Source organism: Notamacropus eugenii, chromosome 6, assembly GCF_028372415.1.
Source record: "Notamacropus eugenii isolate mMacEug1 chromosome 6, mMacEug1.pri_v2, whole genome shotgun sequence".
Lineage (NCBI taxonomy): Eukaryota > Metazoa > Chordata > Mammalia > Diprotodontia > Macropodidae > Notamacropus > Notamacropus eugenii.
The window spans coordinates 1,753,504-1,773,784 of NC_092877.1; the positions used below are offsets into that span (position 1 = coordinate 1,753,504).

At 36.7% G+C, this 20,281-nt stretch overlaps 3 pseudogenes; 1 reads left to right on the forward strand and 2 right to left on the reverse strand.

Moving 5' to 3' along the window:
* Nucleotides 1–1,573: 1,573 nt before the first annotated feature.
* Nucleotides 1,574–14,828, reverse strand: LOC140510994 (olfactory receptor 4C12-like; annotated as a pseudogene).
* Nucleotides 14,829–16,262: 1,434 nt separating this feature from the next.
* On the reverse strand, nt 16,263–17,190 carry LOC140512807 (olfactory receptor 4C12-like; annotated as a pseudogene).
* A 1,883-nt stretch (nt 17,191–19,073) lies between these two features.
* LOC140510995 (bifunctional phosphoribosylaminoimidazole carboxylase/phosphoribosylaminoimidazole succinocarboxamide synthetase pseudogene) lies at nt 19,074–20,281 on the forward strand (annotated as a pseudogene).

Consider the following 20,281-nt stretch of genomic DNA (forward strand, 5'->3'; position numbering starts at 1 on the left):
GACTGCTAGTCCATTCACAAACTCTGATTCCTGTCATCCTAGGCAGCCCATATGCATAGGTACACATATGTTGCTAATTTATTTTTAAAGATCTATTCCTTTTAAGCAAGTAATATAGAATATTCCATACAACATTCCACAGACTGACCCTTTAAATATTTGATTACAAGGATTATGTCCCCTAAATTTTTCCTTTCAAATTGTTTCAATTAACTAAATGCAATTCTTCCCCAAAATCTATACAGCATGTACAATGTACTAAGCAGTATATTATGACTTAAAAAATAGAGGAAAAGCCACTTTTCTCAAAAACTTGTTTTCTGCTGTTCCCTGGTAGGGTACAGTTTCTGGTTATTTCACCATCCACTTCTTCTTCCCTTAGATATGAAACAATTTGGCAATTCTCATCCTAAAATGCTATGGCCAGAACTAAGCCTAATATTCATGAAACATCTAACATTCTATTACTAATATACCAGAGAGAGGATCAATCAGTCCTATTTGAAAGCTATTCTCAAGATATGGTCATACTGTAGGGATCTGCCTACCTGAAGACTTCTTCTCTTCCTCCCCAGAAATGGGAGAAGATCTATGAAGTTTTGGCTTACCTCTTCATTAAATCATCCACCATTTAGGGATCTCTAGGGGAGTTCACAATGATGAGCTGTGAATGATGTGCAGTGAAGTGCTTATGAAATGATTTTACATCCATTAGTTATTCATCAATTCTATCCAGATGAATTTGTTTTTAGGCTAAATGTGAAAAGCACCCTGTGTTCCAGTCAACCTAGCCAACTGGTTATTTTTAGTTGACATTACATTCTCCATGTCCATGCTACAACATATGACAAGACCCTAGACTAATTGCTGTCCTCGGTTAGATCTCTTAGAATTCATAGGCCCATCCAAATCTCATGTTAAATATCATCTCCTATAGGATATCTTTCCTGATTTTCTTCTAAGTGTAAATGCCTCCTTTAGTGCTTTGTATGTACTTGCCTGTGTATGTATTTGTTCTTCCTAGTATAATTTGAGTCCCTTAAAAGATTAAAGACAAAGACATTTTGTGTCTTTTGTATCCACAGAAGTTAGCATTTTCCTTATATTAGATCCTAAATTATTTCTATTTTTTTCATTTATTGCTAACAAAATTTGTCGAATTATTCCATTACTGTCATGGTTGAAATTACTTTGATAACCAACATATTACCTTTCCCAACTTCCTGTTTTCTCCACTTTGATTAATTTGATGATTCCCCATATTGTCTATCCCTTTCCCCAAGGGATAGATATAAGTATTTAAGAGAAAGCAAAAGGTCTAGGAATCACTTTAACAGAAGCTATCCAAAATGATACTGACAAAATAATGTCCATTGTTTGAAAGCTGTCCTGAATCTTGTTCATAACCCACTAAATATAATATAATTCAGCTTAAATCTTTCACTTTTCACCTCAGTTTTTTGCTTGGTGTGCTTATAAAATGCAATATCACTGTGTCTAAAAGATTCCATTATTCTATGTCATTGTAAAACTAAAACATTTCATGTTCACTATATGTATTTGAAGTAAAATTTCAGCAATTTATTTCTGCTATCACCATCCATGTAAATATCCATATTCCCATCATTCTGAGGCTCCATAATTTTCTCATGGGGTTTTTTACTTCCTCATGCCTTAGTGTGTAGATTAAGGGATTTAACATAGGAGTCATAATTGTATAAAACACAGCCATGGCTTTATCAATGGGGAAGGTGGTCATAGATCATAGATACACAAGCACACATGGTACCAAGGACAAAACGACCACTGCAATGTGGAACACACAAGTTGGGACAGCTTTGCGCTGCCCTTCTGAGATGCTCATTTTAAAGGACTTCGCTGTAATGACATAGGATATGAGAAACATGAAAAAATGAGTATACACATCATGCCACTATTGGCAGCAATAAAAACACTGAAGCAATGGATATCAGCACAAGAGAGTTTCAGTAAAGGAAAGAAATTAAAAAAAAATAATCAATGATATTAAGACCACAGAAAGGTAGCCAGATGATGAATAGAATAGGTATTATGGCATGAACAAAGCCTCCCATCCAGGCTAATCCCACTAGAAGAACACACACTGATCTACTCATGATGGTCAAGTAAAGAAGGGGCTTACAGATGACCACATACTTGTCATAGCCCATCACCATTGGCAGGATGACTTTAGCCCCAGCAAAGAAATGTTCTGCAAAAAGCTGGGTCATACATGCATTGGAAGATATTGTTTTCCTCTCAGAGTGAATCAACTATCATTTCTGGACCCATGGAAGGGGAATAACAACAATGTAATATGGACAAATAGCAAAGAAAGATGTACATAGGGGAGCTTAGGGTCTGACTGGTTGCAATGGTTATGACAATCAGCATGTTTCCTACAATGGTCAATGAGTAAATGAGTAAAAATACCAAAAAAAAAAAAATATTTTCTACATCTCTGGATTCTGTGTGAGACCCAGAAGAGTGAATTGAATTACATTGTTTGTACCATATATCTTTATATTTTTTTTGATGATGGACAAATAGGTGAAAGTTGATTTCCCTGAAAGAGAATAATAATTATAATTAGATATCCATTGATTTACATAGTCAGGTAAAACAGAATCCAAATCACATAATTTAATCAAATCAAGATCTCATTAAGAAGCTATAAAGTAAACACTATACCTCAAAAAGACTCCCTTCCTGAACAGGACCCTTTAAATTTTGTTGTTGTTGTTTAATAATCTTTAATGAATGGGAATCTGTTTCCTCATGAAGTATCACATTCCAAATGGGGATTATATACTCACTTCGTCTATTTTTATGTTTTTCTTTGTTTCTAGGTGATAGGTCATTTTATATTTCAAATAGAGAACATGTATAAGGAGGAAAATATTTGCTCTTAGATTTCCATTGCTGGATAAGTGAGCAGTGGAAGAATATTGCTTGTGGGTTGTAAGTTTTCAAAGCTCCAATTTCAGCTTTGTATGCACATCTAAGTTTTATAACAAATTTTGTAAATTTTTTACTTTCAGTCCAGGGAATAAGCCTTAACAACTTTTACCATTTTTATCTGCCAACTTAAATAAACAGTCATCAACTCAATGAACTTTGAATTCAAAGGTACATAAATTTTAAATTGTAAATGCACTGTACCATCATCGAACCCAATTCCCTCAACTTGTAGAAGAGGAAACTGAGGGTTCAAGGAATGGCAAGACTTTTCAAAAGTCACCTGATATTGATAAGAAGTCAAGATTTTTTCCTGACTTCAAATTCAGCATATGTCACATTGTACCGTTTCTTTTTCTCATAGTTCATTTAAAAACCAACTGCATATCCATTTTCTTTTTCAAATCATTCTTAAAATCAGTTATATATTTTAATATATTTCATTTTCATGTTAGAATATATATTTTTCCTATCTACCCAGTGAGCTGTACATTGCAACAACAACAACAACAAAATTTAAAGAGTGAAAGCAATAAAAAAGAACTATCCAATATACTGAGTCTAAAAGTGTATTCAGTGTCCCTCACCCATAGATCTCATTTGCAAAGAAGTCAGGGAGATAAATTTTATCTTTTGAGACAAATTCAGTGGCTATAATTATGCGGTATATATTTTTGTCTTCATTATACGTCCAGGTTTTAAATTTATATATCCATATGGCTCTATCCATAAGGCTAATAAATTTTAAATTAGCATATGCTGTCTTCTTTCTTTTTCCTCCTTTCTTTCTTCTTTTCTCTCTCTGTGTGTCTCTCTGTCTCTTGAGCTGTTTTTGTCTTTCATTCTCTCTCTGTCTTTGTCTGTCTGTCTGTCTGTCTCTCTCTCTTTCAATACTTCAAATGGCTTATGATCTATTTATATTTATCTAGGTATCCCTTAGTATGGAAAGTTGGCACGATTTTCATAGTAGAGAAGAAATATCTATAAGTTATTAAATAAAGTGTTTCTTTATCTTGTGAACAGTTTTCTGATAAAATATCCTTAAAATCAAGCTTTCCTACTCAGTAATTCTTTGCTAAACATCTTAGGTTCTTATGATGTAAAATTATGTTTAACTTTTTGGCAAAGCCTTCAAGAAGGTTAATTTTATCCCAATGTTAATGCATAAGAAAGAAAAAGGTTGAATGGAAAAAGTTGTGAATATAGACTTTTCATATGGACCTGGATAAGGAGACATTCACACCAAACATCCTTGTAGATGGGAACTATCAAGAAATAATTCAAAGAATTCTGCTCAGTACATTTGAACTACATATGTAGCTAAATGCTGATTCCAGTAGAGAGTTGGCATTGAGAAAGTCCCAGAAACAGTCAGTTAGCTTGAAAATAACATTTTGGTTGTAACTACTCACAATCGACTTTATCCACATGAAGCAACCCTGAGACTGATTAATTTTTTATTAATTCACACTAGAAATTACAACTTCAGAGAAAGATCAAAACTAATTCCATTTCACTGAATTGGCTTTGATGAGATAAATTCAAATGCAGATGTGGAAAAGCCTGTGCTAGTTACTCTGCGTCCTCAAAACAACAACAAAAACTACAACAATAACTATATCGCCATTATCACTAGGTAGCATTTACATAAAATTTTAAGGTTTGCAAGTTCTTTAGGGTTATTATCTCCTTTGATTCTGAAAATAACCCTGGGAGTTAGGTGCCAATATTGTCTAAATTTTATTAAAAAAAAAAAACTATGGCAAATACTGGTGAAGTTAGTGACCTAGGGCCATGCAGCTAGTTAGTAACTGAATCTGTATTTGAACTCAGCTCTTCATGATACCAGTCTAATCTTCTATCCAGTGTACCCATTATAATCCTGTAGACTTATAGGACCCTTCATTCAAATGGTATTGATAAATTCAAAAAGGAATTATTAGCTGTAAGATAAAAGAAAAAATAAGGGAAAACATGGATCACCTTATGTCTGAAATTGCCTTCTTTTCCAATCACGCCAAACAGTCCTACTTTACAGCTTTGCCTTCTCTGGGACTGTATGTAATAACACACTGAAAAAATGGACAACTTAAAAAAGTAATTACCAAACTAGAGGATCCACATGATTTGATACCGGAGAATACGAGGTGTGTTTTTAAAGCAGGAAAAGTCAAGGTAAGTGGTACCTTGAATGTAACATAATTAAAGGATCATGGTTTCTTGAATTTAAAATCTCCTGAATGCAACATTTCAAAATACTTTCTCCAGAACATCAATGCTTATGCTAAACATATTCCTTTACTCCTGGGGCTTTAGCTCTCCTTCCTCTTATTCCTTCCTCTGTAAGCAGTATCAGAGTTAAGAAACAGAGAAACTTCTATTATTGATAGAAACATACTTCCTTTATGCGTGATTCTTCTTGTGAAACCACCCAGCCACGCTTTTATATATTTCTCCTCCAAAAGAAGACATGTGTAATATGCTTTTTGTGTACTGCAAGTATTTGGTGGTGCAATGAACACAGAGGACTTCAGAGAATGCATAATTATTCTTTTTTTTTTTATTTAACTTTTAACATTTATTTTCTCACAATTTTGGGTTACAAATATTCTCCCCTTTCATCCCCTCCCCCCCCAAACCCAAGCTTTCTAATTGCCCCTGTGACCAATCTGCTCTCTCCTCTATCCTCCCTCCCTGCCCTTGTCTCCATCTTCTCTTTTGTCCTGTAGGGCCAGATAGGTTTCTTGACCCCTTAAGCTGTATTTCTTGTTACCCAGTGGTAAGAACATTACATTTGGTCCTAACACTTTGAGTTCCAACTTCTTTAGCTCCCTCCCTCTCCACCCCTTCCCCTTGGAAGACAGGCAATTCAATATAGGCCATATCTGTTTAGTTTTGCAAATGATTTCCATACTAGTTGTGTTGCATAGGACTAACTATATATCCCTCCATCCTATCCTGTCCCCCATTACTTCTATTTTCTTATGGTCCTTTCCCTCCCCATGAGTGTCGACCTCGTATTGCATTCTCCTCCCCATGCCCTCCCTTCCAGCCTCCCCCACACCCTGCTTGTGCCCCTGTCCCCCACTCTCCTGTATTATGAGATAGGTTTTCCTATCAAAATGAGTGTGCATTATATTCTTTCCTTTAGTGGAATGTGATGAGAGTAGACCTCATGTTTTTCTCTTGCCTCCCCTCTTTATCCCACCACTAATAAGTCTTTTGCTTGCCTTTTTTATGAGAGATAATTTGCCCCATATAACTTCTTCTTTTCTCCTCCCAATATTTCTCTCTCACTGCTTGATTTCATTTTTTTTAAAGATATGATCCCATCCTCTTCAATTCACTCTGTGCACTCTGTCTCTATGTATGTGTGCATGTGTGCATGTGTGTGTGTGTGTGTGTGTACTCCCACCCAGTACCCAGATATTGAAATGTTTCAAGAGTTACAAATATTGTCTTTCCATGTAGGAATGTAAACAGTTCAACTTTAGTAAGTCCCTTATGACTTCTCTTTGCTGTTCACCTTTTCATGGTTCTCTTCATTCTTGTGTTAGAAAGTCAAATTTTCTTTCCAGCTCTGGTCTTTTCATCAGGAAAATTTGAAAGTCCTCTATTTCATTGAAAGACCATTTTTTCTCCTGAAGTATTATACTCAGTTTTGCTGGGTAGGTGATTCTTGGCTTCAGTCCTAGTTCCTTTGACTTCTGGAATATCCTATTCCATTCCCTTCTATCCCTCAGTGTAGAGGGTGCCAGATCTTGTGCTATCCTGATTGTATTTCCACAATACTTGAATTGTTTCTTTCTAGCTGCTTGCAATATTTTCTCTTTCACCTGGGAATTCTAGAATTTGGCCACAATGCTCCTAGGAGTTTCTCTTTTTGGATCTCTTTCATGCGGTGTTCTGTGGATTCCTTGAATATTTATTTTGCCTTCTGGTTCTAGAATCTCAGGGCAGTTTTTCTTGATAATTTCATGGAAGATGATGTCTAGGCTCTTCTTTTGACCATGGTTTTCAGATAGTCCCAGAATTTTTACATTGTCTCTCCTGATTCTATTTTCCAGGTCAGTTGTTTTTCCAATAAGATATTTCACATTATCTTCCATTTTTCGAATCTGTGCGGTATGTTCTGAGATATCTGTCTTTCTCATAAAGTCCTTAGCGTCCATCCGTACCATTCCAGTTTTGAAAGATCTATTTTCTTCAGTGAGCTTTTGAATCTCCTTTTCCATTTGGTTAATTCTGCTTTTGAAAGCATTCTTCTCCTCATTGGCCCCTTGCACCTCCCTTGCCAGCTGAGTTAGGCTAGTTCTCAAGGTGCCAATTTCTTCAAGATTTTTTTGGTTCTCCTTTAGCAGGGAGCTGATCTGCTTTTCATGCTTCTCCCTCATTCCTCTCATTTCCCTTCCCAGTCTTTCCTCCACCTCTCTAACTTGATTTTCAAAATTCCTCTTGAGCTCTTCCATGGCCCGAGCCCATTGGGTGGGCTGGGACACAGAATCCTCGATTTCTGTGTCTTTGCCTGATGGCAAGCATTGTTCCTCCCCATCAGAAAGGAAGGGAGGAAGTGTCTTTTCTCCGAGAAAATACCCTTCAATAGTTTTATTTCTTTTACCTTTTCTGGGCATTCTCCCCAACCAGTGACCTGACCTCTGAATGTTCTCCTCACACCCACCTCGCCTCCTGGTCCTCCCAGCCAGCGTTTGGGGACTGAGATTCAAATGCTGCTTCCCACCTTAGGGTTTTTGGCGGGGGCAGGGCTGCTATTCAGTGTGAGAATTAAGTTCAGGTGGTCAGGGGTAGAGCTGCCTTTCTGGCTCAGTTCCCTCAGGGGGTTTATGCACAGACCTTCCACAATGTATCCAGGCTCCCGCCCGTTTGGGGAGCCCCTGTCTGCAGCTGCCTCTCAGCTTCTATCTCCCGGGGGGGGGGGGCCGAGCCATGGGGGCACCCCACTCCCCTCTCAACCCGCCAAAGAGACTCTCTTACCTACCCCCGTCAGTCACCTGTTGGTGGGGGGGCTTGTGCCGCCGCTGGAGATCCCGTCTCTGGAACCTTCTCAGATCTGTGCCTCTCGGAGCCGCGGCCGCCTCAGGTCCGGGCTGGGCTCCGCGTCTGCAGCGCGACGGACCTTTTGCGAGAGGTTTGCAGGTACCTCTGTGGGTGGGGAGACCTGCGTGGCCACTGGAGATCCCGTCCCTGTAGCCCTCTTGGATCTTTTCCTCACGGTGTCGTGGCTGCGGCAGGGCTGCCCTCTGCTCCCTGTCCTGGCGCCCAGTCCACAGCGCGAAGGACCCCCTGCGAGAGGTTTGCAAGTCTCTCCGGAACAGAAATCTCCCTCGCTCCAATATTCCGTGGTCTCTGGGTGCAGAATTCGCCCTGGGTTGGTCCCCTCTAGCCGTTCTGTGGTTTGTGGGTTCAGAGCTATGTGTATGTGTGTCTTTCTACTTCGCCATCTTGGCTCCGCCCCCCATAATTATTCTTGTTAGGAATTTTGCCAAAGTTGTAGCAACATTGTTCCATCCTCTTGCAAATACTGATATTCATTAAAAATGGATCTTATTCTTTGCCCTTAAGAGTTTCAGACTCTCTTTAACCTTAGGGTGACTTCTCTGACATGTAAATCCTTTCACAATTTGAATATCTCTTGACTTTCCAGACTGCTAGAATAATTTTCCTCTTCACACACTCTCAAACTAGAAATCCTTTAGACATTGAAAAGACACCATATTCAAAAGTATTTTGATAAGGGAGTGGAGGGGCGTGATAGAAAGGACTGTAGATTGGGGGAAAGGGTAATCAGAATGTATGAGTCTTGGGGTGAGGGAGGGGCAAGATGGGGAGAAAATCTGGAACTCAAAATCTTGTGGAAATGAATGTTGAAAACTAAAAATAAATAAAGAATTCTTTAAAAAATTTATTAAAAAATTAAATTTTAAAATAATTGATTAATTAATATTTAGATTAGACTCATCTTTCCACGCTAAATTTTTCTTTTTTTCTGAACTCTCCTAACTAGTATTAAGTAGGAATCACCCTCCCTGTCCCTCAGATTCACAATGCATATATTATAATTTCTCACCTCTTTTGTCCAACTTCTTACATGATATCTATGTCTATGTCAGAAGCCCTCATTCCCTCATGCCTAGGCTATTACCACAGTTTATTGGGTGGCATCCTTGCCACAAATGTCTCCTGACTACAGTCCATTCTTCGCTCACCTGTCAAATTGATGATCTTACAGAACATGTCTGACCAAGTCACCCCCACCCTTGCTCAACAAACTTTAGTGAGTTCCTATTACTTCTAGAATTTAATATAATATACTAAATTTGGTGTTCCATGTAGTTATGAACTCTAAGAGACTTACCTTAGGTGGCCTATTAGTCTGGGCATTGATTAAGGGTTGGTTCTATTATAGCATGGAGATGAGAGATGTAATGCCACCTAAAGTAGAATCAGTTGACCAAGCTTGGTGGAATGTAGAGGGTTTAATACATTTTCCTAAAAATTTCAACTGAATAAGATGGATGAATAATGAATAAGGGAGAAATAATTTAATAAGCATTTGTTATATTTCAGAAACCAAAATTAATAGCAGAAGCAAAAATATTATGAGCAATATAATCCTTGTCCTCAAAGAGCTTCTGTTCTAATGGGGAAGAGAGTATAATGGGGAGAGCTATGGCCAGACAGAGGTGTTTTGGGCTGGGATGTCACAAAGATGATAAATGGAGCTGTAGGGAAAATGATTTGTAATGATATTGCCACCAAGGTTGGTGCTATTGTGATCTCTGATCTCAAAGCTAGCAGGAGGAACGATCTAGGAATAGGGCAAAAGGAAAGATTACACACATGGCAATAAGACAGGGGTTTAGTCTGATGGAAGTGTGTTTCATAGTGATAAGAAAGCTATCATTGTAAAAAGTTTCAACTAATTTTCTCTATAAATGTTTAGTGACTCTCACAATCAGGGTGAAATTTAAACTGTTTTAAAGGAAGAAGACATATTTCTAGAAGAAGTGTTTCCAACCAAGCCAACAAAAATTTTCATTTTCAAGATAAGGTACTGCTAAAATTAACATGTAATGATGTATAAAGCAGAAAGGATCTTGCTGTTTTAAATTGAATTTGTGGTCATTCCATGACCTAAGCAAAAGTTAAAATTAGTGTTTGAACTTGTTCATAATTTAATTTCTAAAAGTTTTTCTTCCAGAATGAATATTATCCAGAAAAAGATAAACAAGCCTGTGAAACATCGATGAAAATCTATTCAGTTGTAAAGTTCAAGTTAGAAATCTCTTTTGTTTAAGACAATACAGCTATGCTACTTCTGACAACCAGTCTCAGATCATTTAAGCATGTCGAGAAAATGTGGGAAATTATTTTCAGAAGACAGAAAAATGATGTAACTGCCATGTTTAAGCCCTTCTGGTCATTTTTTGGCCTTTGTTTGCTTAATCTCCTTGCTAGATTTGTCTGCAGCAGGTTTAGTGTTTTCCGCTTTAAAGATGACCGTTTTGGCTTTATATGACCCACTATCCATGACCCATCACCCTCTGGACCTGGCGTCACACTAGCTACAGACCTCTCCAATGTCGGGGCCCTATGAGGCAGGGACAGCTCTATGTCCACTCTCAGCAGGAAACAATTGCAGAAACCAAGACCTTCATCCCTTACCCCAAAAGATTTGGATTTCATCTATTTAAAAAAGGGGGGAATGATGGGGTGTTTTGGTGTATATACTTGGTCCCTAATGCTAAAATCACATTTTAAAGTCATATTTCTCTCTAGCCTCAAAATGCTATCTCAGGCAGTTTCTCCCTCAAGGACGCAGCCTGCCCTAGCAACACCCGTTATCTCCCTTCCTCCTGTAGTAGTCAGCTGCACCTATAGAACTCAACTGCCAGATATGTACTGAACTGACTATGTACTGGGTCATAATGACATTCACTATTCACTGACCAATCATGTGTATCTTAGATTCAGACATATCTATGCTCTGATTTTTTTTTAAATGTCATCCCATTACTGTACCCATCATACATGGACATCATTGGCCGAACTTCATTGACTGTGATACTAATGAGGGACAAACATTGAATATTGCAGGTTATGTATTATAATCCTGGCACAATATTACTATAAAGGATAGGAATGATTCCAGGATGCAGGGATTTCCAACACAACACTGGATAGCGATCAATGGAAAAACAACGCCAGGGGTGTGGAAGATTTTTGCTACAGTTGGAGGATCCACGTCCTACATTGAAAAGAACAGGACAAATGGGGTGTTAGCTAATCACATTTATACAGCTCGAGTATGTTTGAGAGGACAATATGCGTTTATGTGGGGACTAAAGGAAGAATGTTATTATTGCAAAAAGTGTTAACGGCACCTTACAAGGAACTAAGAAGGACATTTATAATATCACCTGCTTCAGCTGCAAGGTTTCAGAGTGTATAGATTGTAAAGCCTCCAGTGTAGTGTTCATTATAACATGACCAAAATATGTACTTATGCCAGTAAAGACTAAGGGTTGGTATAGATTCAGAGCAGATCACATTTTCTGGAAATTAGAGCAGAAGATAGAGATTGTGGTTGGACCAAGGGTTTAAAGATGTATTAGTTGTGTAGTCTTAGGAATATCTTTGCTGATATCATTGATTATGATCTCATTATCATTGGCTATGACAGTATCCACAGTACAGAATGAAAGGGTGAAGCTAACTTCATGTAGGAGTTGGCAAGAAATGTGTCTTTAGGGTTCCAGGAACAAAAAAATATTGATTTGGACTTATATACAGCGATAAAGGAATGAAGAGCTGCTATTGTAGCAATTGGTGATGAGGTGGATAGGTTGGAATTTCATCAACGATTGGTATGCAATTATTGCTGGACCTTCCTATGTGTGTCTAACAATCTCTATAATGAGTCAGATTATGATTGGCATAGGATCAAAAACAATTTGAATGGGGTTATTGATAATCAGAATTTGACCCTGGAAATTGAGGATTTACATAAACTTGCCTGAGCTATGTATGAAGCAGCAGATCAAGATTTAACTCCTGATAATACTGCACAAAATATTATAGATTTCTTCAAACATTTATTCATTCCATCTATTTTCAGTTATATAGCTCATGCTGGAATTGCTTTTATTATGTCCCTATTAGTTCTTTTACGTATCCTACCATTTATTGTTAAGTTTGCATGCTTGGTCTTAAAAGCTGTGGTTAAGAAGCTAAATCTTAACACACAAGTTCTCTGGAAAGCTCATCATGAAAAAAAAACAGGGAATTGTAAGGGGCCTGGAACTCTTGGGTTCTTAGGGTCATGGTGTACTCAGGAGAAATCTCTTGAGGCGTCATGTCCTTGCGTGACTTACGTGATGGACCACCTTATGCAATAAACGACCTTCACAATTATCTTGGGTAAGAGCTGAAACAGCCAAGCACATAAGCTCAGCACACAGTGTTTATGAGCTTCTTGCATGCATGGAAGTAGAATGTGTGTGTATATACATATATATAATATATATATAATATATATATATAATATAATATATATATATACTCTGAGCTAGCTGAGAATAAACGGAGTTCATACCATCTTTGCTCACACCTCATTCATTCTCTGAACGTGCATGAAACAAGGACAATGGATATAATTTCCAATTATCAGAAGGATAAAATCAACATATTGAAAAATGAGACTAAAATATCCATTATACTGAATGGATCATGTATGAATCATTTACAAAAGGACTTGGAAAATAACACAAGATAGTACTGTCATTGGAAGTATTTTTCTTTGAAGATGAGACAATTTCATAAAGCAACAAAAATATTATTATTGCTTGGTATTGAGATTTAAAAATAACATTTAACTTACTATCAGATCACCTAGATTTCACATATGTGTATCATTTAATATATTATATGTGCATCTATAGCTATACCTATCATGTTTTTCCCAAAAGGCATTCTTTATTCAAAACATAATATCTATCCATGCAGATGTTATATAACATTATAGCACCTGATGTTAAGCAATTATAAAAAAATATATTTCAACAACACACATGAGGTTAGGAGAGATGTATGCAGAACCTGTACCAAAAATATTTTCATCAATGAAGAATACATACGTATTTAAGTGTGACTATTCGCTCTATTTCACCTATCATCTATTATCTCTATCCCTCCATCTATTCTTTGCCCAAATACAAGCTAATCCTCCAAAAAAAAATCATATCAATAATAAATCTTTACGATTGAATGCATACTTGCTTGACCAATGTCACTGACAGTCTACCTTGGTTCAACAGATCCAATTTACCTTAAGCATAGCCCCTATTCAAATCGAACTGACAATTTTCTGAAAAAACTTAATATGTGCTTAAAGAAATCTTTTCAGCAAAACAGGCCTGGGGGGAAAGTGTCAGGCAAGGGACACTATATAGTTGATAAGGAAGTGATTTCCTTCTATACTTATTCAGAAACCACTTTTTTTAGCTTCAAGAAAACAACATCTGAGAACTAAATAGTCTTTCTTTGTTTCTCTACATGAATACTTCATTGATGTAATCACTTCCTTACCATTAACTGAGTGATACACAAATATTAGCTAATATTATACTCATTACCACCACTATCACCACCATCACAATCATCTAATCAAGTCCCAGGTCTATTTATACGTTGTTGGGACAGGAGAGAAAAACAACAACATACGACAACACCAGTTCTTGGTATATACAGATTTGGTAATCAAAGAAGATCATAGAAGGGCATTATGGATCCACGGAAGGACATCACAGAAGCCTTTTAAAAAACAGCACCTGTGAAATACCCATTTAGAACTGTTTTAGTCGTCGGAGATATGCCACAGAACCTGACAAATACACAGAGTACAAATTGAAATCTCACTTTTCTTGGAGAAAGTGTCTAATGGTATGAGATCAAGTGAAGTGTTGAGCACAATCACTCCAATATTACTTTGATCAATAAATTAGTTAACATTAAATCTCTAACAGATATTTACACCTCAAATACACATCATGCCCAATCAAAATTGAATAGTTTTTCAGATATAAAAATGTGGACAAAAGTATCAAAAGTTTGTGGAAATAGTACAACTAACATCTTTTCTGCTGCCCTCTCTGTGTTCGGAGTTGTCCTTAAAATGAATTCATTGAGATGTTATTATTTTTCTAGCTGCATTATTTATACTCACAAACTCCATTAAAAAAGAGAGAGATCTTTAGAGGTAAGAGAAATATATTGGTTAATGTTGTCACATTATATAGTCTTTTCTCTAAAGAATCACATCTCACTATAATGAATAAAAGGCAACCCAAAACTGATCCCTTCATTCTAACATCACACTTGATTCCAGGAGGTTTCAGCTGTTTCCAAGGACATGTCTACTGAAACAAGCATGTGCAGGTGTGTGGTTATACACACATTCACTCAAACACACACACACACACACACACACACACAACTCAAGAGATATAGATTTAAAAAATATCTTTGAGGGTGCCAAAAAGAATAATTAACAAGCTCTGAAATAAATTCTCTGTTGCTATTTTTTTTTTTGAGGGAGAAGTGCTTTATTTGCATCTTCCATTTTCAGAGGGTTAACAGGAGATTTAAGGAGTCAGGCTGTGAAAACAGCCAATGGAAAGGAGGCAAGCTTCCATATCCCAACACCAATTGTAGAGTGAGGCACAATCTAGCATTATGTACTTTGAAACTGACATCATGGGGACATCTGGGGACAGTTCAGGTTCTGGATGGGCAGCAGGTCTTGTCCTGTAGGGCCCATACTTACCATCAGCCATCCTGGGGACAGTAGGAATCTGGAAAGGGCTAACCAGGCCCTGGTCAAAATCTGTTCAAAATTATATAGGACTGGCCCACAGATGCCAGCCCAGATTGCGGACAGGATTTCTACCTTAGATAGGAAGAGTCAATTTAGGTTTCTGACATTAGGGGGGACTTGCAAAGACTCAGGATACTTGTTATTTTGAAACTGGCATCATGGAGACCTCAGGGGAGAGTTCAGTTTCTACCTGGGCAGCAACCATTGTCCTGTAGGGTTCAGTGCCAACACTATCAATTTTGAGCTCCAGTTTAAGAAGGTGATAGGGCTTGCCTCTTGCCCAGACCTTTGTGACCTCCTCTACTGGCCCTACTCTTCTCACATGCTTGACCCGTTCCAGAGATGACACTCTCTGTTGGGGTGCTCCTGCTAATGGAGACCAGGCAGGGAGTTTGGAGGAAGGTGCTCTGGGCCCAGGCTGCTGTGGGGGGGAGGGACCCTTTCCCCTCAGGGACTGCAAGTACAACCCCAAGGAGAACATCCAGAGGGATTAGTCTGAAGTAAATTCTCAAAGAAGAAGCCCAGCAATGTCCTTAATCTGGGATTCACAGACCATTGTAATGAAGTTTATGTATGTGTACATACATACATATATACATATATACGTGTGTGTGTATACATATATAGTCTATTTTCATCCAAGTCTAAGTCTAATTATTTCCTTAAATGTTATATGTATGTATTAAATATTACTCCGAGAAGGAAACCACAGAAATCACCAGACTGCCAAATGAGGTTATAATTGAAAAGGTTTTATGAACCCTAGCTTGACCCATTAGCAAAGTCGTATCCTCCCAGATTATTTTCATTATCTTGGAGTTGTGCTTGGCATTTTGACATCCACATCATTCTTGAATTCTGAGACAGTTGAAGGGAAATAACATGATCTATAGCCCCAAGTACCCAGAAGTTTACCCAATATATTCCAAAATAAATATAAAATAAACTTTTATATTGTGTGTGTGTGTTGCAAACTGCATGTGTATTGCAAACTGATATTTGCGAAGTATATTACAGGGCAAAAAAAGATTGTTACTGCCTTGACAATGCTTATTATCTAGTAAAATTTATGATCTATTCCACAGATTTGGAAAACAAATGTAGCTGAATAGATATTTGATTTAAATAAAAATAATGTATATTCACATAGTGCAAGATTGTCAAAATACATGACCATAATCATCACATATCCTCCCAGTACAAAGTTATCATTTGTCTCTATTTGCAATCAAGAACTTGAATTTCTCATATAAAATGATGGAAAAATTTACCAAGCATATAGAGTCATAATGGGAAAAAGCCTCAGATCTAAAGTGCCCTTTGCTTTTCTACCGAAAAAGTGAAACCGTCCAAGAATATTAATAAAAATTAGCACAGTTCTTGATATTAAGAATCATTTATAATCTGAAGCTACTTTTCTATCCCATAAGTTCCTCATGACACTTTTTACCTCTTCATTTCTTCCTGTATAGATAAGTGGTTTTAACATGATTGTGACAAGAGTATAAAATACAGTTATAAGTTTTCTGCATGGGAAATGTAGTTACTGGTAGCAGGTACATGAAAATACAGGGTATGAAGAACAGGATCACTACAGTGACATGGGAGCTACAAGTAGACAGAGCCTTGCCTCTCCCTACAGAATTGTAATTTTTCAGGGAACACAGGATAAATCACATAGGAGAACATCAAAACAACAAAAGTAGTCATTGAAATTAACCCTGCATTGGCAATGACCAACAGACCAGTGAGGAAGGTGTCTGTGCAGACAAAATTGAATCAAGGGAGTAATGTTCCACAGAAAGTGATTTATAACATGGGCCCACAGAAAGGAAGCCAGACTATGGTGACAATTTGTGCTAATGAATGCAGAAAACCCACTGTCCAAGCCAATCCAATGAGGCAGCAGCAAAGGTGGTGATTCATTATTGTCATGTAGTGCAGAGTTCTGTAGATGGTCACATATCTGTCAAAGACCATTACTATGTGGAGGATAATCTCACAATCCCAAGAAAATGCTCTAGACAAAGCTGGGTTATGCATGCTTTGAAAGAGATAGTTTTCTTCTCAGGGAGCAAGTCTGCAAGCATTTTGGGGACCACTGATGATGGATAGAAAGCATCTATCAGAGACAAAAATGCTAGAATGAAGTACATTGGTGAAACCAGAATATGGCTGGAGGTAATAGTGATCACAATGAGTATATTACTCATGACAGTGACAATATAAGCAATTAAAAATACAGCAAATATGACTTTCAGCATCCCAGGATTCCTCATGAGAGACAGTAGAACAAATTCAGTCACATTCCTATTTGCCATGTGACCTTTACACATATGTTGAATTCAGTTGTAAATTCCAGTTATCTTAAGAACTTATTATTTCTAAATGAAGGCACCATCTGATGCATTCAAGCATTCTGACTATACTGACTGATTCCTTTTCACAATATACCTCTGAAACAATCAAAAAAATATAGATTATAGTGTCTATTTCACATAAATAAATTAAAATCAATCCTCCAGTAAGCATTTATTAAACAACTTCATGCTAATTATTGGGGACACAAAGTTTTTTAAAATATTTTCTGCCTTTGAAAAGATTGCATTCCATAAGATAAGCCAAATTAAGAGTAAATGTAACATTTAAATAATACATTCAAGCTAATTTTACACAAAAAAGGCACTAGCAGCTGGCTATGCAAATGATTGGAGATAAGAACTGGACTGTTTTGTAAATTTCCAGGAGTTATACTATGACATGACAAGAGAGTGGAGTGTGACTTTGTACATGTGCATACACACCCACGTACATGCACACATGCAAATGAGGGTACCTCTCAAACAATGCTCATCTCCCTCTCCTCTTTCCCTCTATTGTAACATAATTTTGTACTTCCTCCTGCGATGTAATTCACCATTTTCTGTTTCCTCCTTTTCATGTCTCCTGTAACAATCTCTTCGCATGCTTAAATCACATTATTATCATCACATTATTTACTTTATACAAGTTTCCTCAACCTATGCGTATGCTTTTTACATTTCATAATAGATACACAATTCTCACGACTAACAAGTATCATCTTCCCACGCAGGGAGATAAAGTTTGCCCAAATTGATTAACAAGTTTTCATTTCCCCTGTTTACCTTTGTATGCCTCTCTTGATATCTGCATTTGAAGATGTTTATTTCTCTAGGATATATGGAACTAAGCTCTTAAATGTGTTTGATCTTTTCACGGGCTTCATTTCTTTTAAAATTTTAGAGGTGAAGTACATCAAAAATTAAGGAAGCAGATCTATCCTTCCTTGAGCTTCAAAAGAAAATAGTGATATAAAAGAAAAACACATGTTGAATTGCATATGCTTGCCCCAGGAAATCTGAGAATTCATATTCACCTTAAATTTCTGAAGCACGTGGGTCTATGTGAACAAGTGTATATGATACTACTTTTCTTAAAGCTTTTTTTCTTTTCTTATGCCATTCGATAAATAATAGATCAAATCTCCATGTACCTCTTGATCACTCCCTGAAATTACGTTAAAATTAATTTGTATGCTTAGTCTATTGTTATTGAGATGTCTTGATGTTTTTGTTAGTTAGAGTCATAACAATAAGAGTAATAAGGAAAACAAATTTCCTTATGTTAGTTAGAATCATAACAATAAGAGTAATAAGGAAAACAAATTTCCTTTAATAAGTTTTGTTATGAAAAAATAGAAGAAGAAAGTTTCTCCTTTAACATAATGCCCACTTTGTGATTGTTTGGATTATTCAAATGAGTATCTTTTACACTTCTCATATACATGTCCTTTTTGTACATAAAGTATAATTAGATAAGTATTAACATTAAAGTATACAGGCATGCCATTCTATCCAGGTATTAATCTATATTCCCTTATATTCTTATTCAGTGACTTAAAATATACATAATAATCATAAAGCTCATTTTTTAAAAAGTTTCTTAAGGTTGGCAAAGCAAAGTATATATGTTGTCATTTGATCTTCACAAGAACTCTGTTGAGCAAAGTGGTATTATGTCCATTTTACAGAAACTAATGCTAAGAGAGTTTAGATGGTTTTCCCAGGCCTACATATTTACAAAGTCTTTGGGGGTAAACTTTGAAATAAAAAATTCCTTAATCCAAGTCCATCTTTCTTAGGTATCATGCCAAAAAATTATAAATGATCTTGAATTTGTAAAGATGATGGAGGTCACTGTCCAGCTTAATTGCTGTGAAAAGGTATGCTCTGACTTGTAAACCACTCTGGGAAAAAGTGAAAACAAAACAAAACAAAACAGAACAGAACTTTCCTCCAGTTCTAGACCTGAGAGAAATGAATCATGTTCCTCCACAGATTCAGACAGAAATAAATGTCAACAACTTGGTAAAAGAGATTTCAAAAATTACAGAAGAAAATCACAACTTACAAAGAAAAATTGACCAAATGAAGAAAAAGAGGTACAGAATTTTCCTGATAAAAAGTGAAATTGGACAAATTAAAAAAAAGTTAACAACTTCATTGAATAAAATAATTTCTTAAAAATTATAATTGGGTAATTGGAAGCTAATGCCTCCGTACAACATCAAGAAACAATGAAACACAAGCAAAAGAGCAAAAAAAAGAGAAGGAAATGTGAAGTTTCTCATCAAAAAGGAACTTATTTGGAAAACCCTTGTTACCTCAAAACTATAAACCAATTGACATGAAAATTGAATTTGGTGTTCATATAACTACAAAAGAAATGGTTCCTGCTTTGATTTATAATGATTCCTGGAGGCTCTGGCCATCTGGTGATAGAACCCAATAAACAAAAAAACAGTCATATTGGGACCTTAAGGAAGTGACTCCTCAAGGCCTTCATATGGTGAAGAAAAACTATGAATGGGTTGAAGAAAGAGTGGAGTTGCTCCATAAAGTGGAAAGTCCATGCAAAATTGTGGTATTGATTGGCTCAAATTTTGACCTTGGTCATCAAGAAAAAATTAAGAAAACTTGTGGAAAGTATGGAATACCCTTTGAACTTTGAGTACCATCTGCCCATAAAGCACCAGATGAAACGATAAAGATTAAAGCTGAGTATGGAGAAGGTATTCCTAATGTATTCATGGTATTAGCTGATAGAAGCTATGGTTTGGGACCAGTAATTTCTGGTAACACTGCATATCCAGTAATCAACAATTCTCCCCTTACACCTGATTGGGGAACTCAGAATGTGTGATCCTCACTTTGAATGTCCAGTGGTCTTAGCTGTTCAACTATATTTTCACCTAAAGGAGCAGCTCAATTTGGAACCCAGATATTTATATTAAATAGCCATTTGGTATGGAATAAACTTCAGGGAAGGATATGAAACACATGAGTTTCCTTGAAGCAGGTAGATAAAAAAGTCAGGGAATGAAGTTTATAA